The sequence below is a fragment of the Octopus bimaculoides genome, chromosome 7 (assembly GCF_001194135.2).
Source record: "Octopus bimaculoides isolate UCB-OBI-ISO-001 chromosome 7, ASM119413v2, whole genome shotgun sequence".
Lineage (NCBI taxonomy): Eukaryota > Metazoa > Mollusca > Cephalopoda > Octopoda > Octopodidae > Octopus > Octopus bimaculoides.
This window is the reverse complement of record NC_068987.1, coordinates 73,245,449-73,246,902: the sequence shown is the minus strand read 5'-3', so window position 1 is coordinate 73,246,902 and position 1,454 is coordinate 73,245,449.

The following is a 1,454-nucleotide window of genomic DNA, read 5'->3' as shown; positions in this document are numbered from 1 at the left end:
TGGACGATTTGACTGAGGACTGGTGAAACCGGCTGGAGCCTGGTGTTGCCATCCGGTTTCACCAGTCCTCAGTCAAATCGTCCAACCCATGCTAGCATGGAAAGCGGACGTTAAACGATGATGATCATGATGATGATTATTATTATTATTATTATTATTATTATTATCATTATTATTATTAAGAAGAATAGATAATCAGAATCGGAGTATTGATAAAATATAATGCATTATGTATTCCTGTTCTCTGCACTCTAAATTTAATTGCTGCTAAGATGAGATTTATCTTTCATCCATCTGGGATCAATAAAATAAGGTACCAGATAAGTGCTGAAGGTCAATAGTATTGATCAAATTTCAGGCCTTGTACCTGTATTAGAAACAATTATTTAAAGGTAGGGGATTGGCAAAATTGATCGAGCATCAAAAAATATGCTTTGTGATATTTCTGCCATTTCTTTTATGTTCTGGATTCAAATTCCACCAAGTTCAGCATTGGTTTTTCACTCCTCTGCACTTGCTATAATAAAACATCAATCAAGGACTGGGGCTGGTGATACTGACTAACCCTGCTCTCTCTCCCTCAAAATTGCTAGTCTTGTGTATAAATTAGAAACAGTAAATTATTCCAGCTCTCAAGGCAACAAAACCATTAGCATGCTGGGCAAACTGCTTAGCAGCATTTCGTTTGTCCTTATGTTCTAAGTTCAAATTCTGCTGATATCAACTTTGCCTTTCATTCTTTCGGGGTCAATAAAATAAGTACCAGTCGAGCTCTAGGGTTGATGTATTCAACTTAACCCCTTCTCTGAACTTGCTGGATTTTTGCCAAAGCTTGTAACCAGTTTATTCCAGCTCTATGTGTTCTGAGTTCAACTGGTATTGAAGTGAACATTACCGGTCATCCTTCTGGGATCATGACATAAGTCACCAATCCAGGGTGGTAGCTGACATGCTTTGTTGTATTTGTTCTGGATCTTTGTTTTCTGAGTTCAAATCTTACCAACAGCAAAGGCTTATCACATGAGAACCATGATTTGATTATGAAATTTTTAATGGATGTAGGAGTATCGTGGTTGTCTACTTCAATTGTGAAAATAGAGTGGCAGATCTGTGTAGCAAGGATTGGTATTTATTCTATCAGCATGGTGACATACATGCACCAACACTGATTATATATAAGTGTGTGTGTGTGTGTATATATATATATATATATATATATATATATACACACATATATATATATACACATATACTCTTACTCTTTTACCTGTTTCAGTCATTTGACTGTGGCCATGCTGGAGCACTGCCTTTAGTCGAGCTAATCGACCCCAGGACTTATTCTTTGTAAGCCTAGTACTTATTCTTTCTGTCTCTTGCTGAACCGCTAAGTTACGGGGACGTAAACACATCAGCATTGGTTGTCAAGCGATGTTGGGGGGGACAAACACAGACAC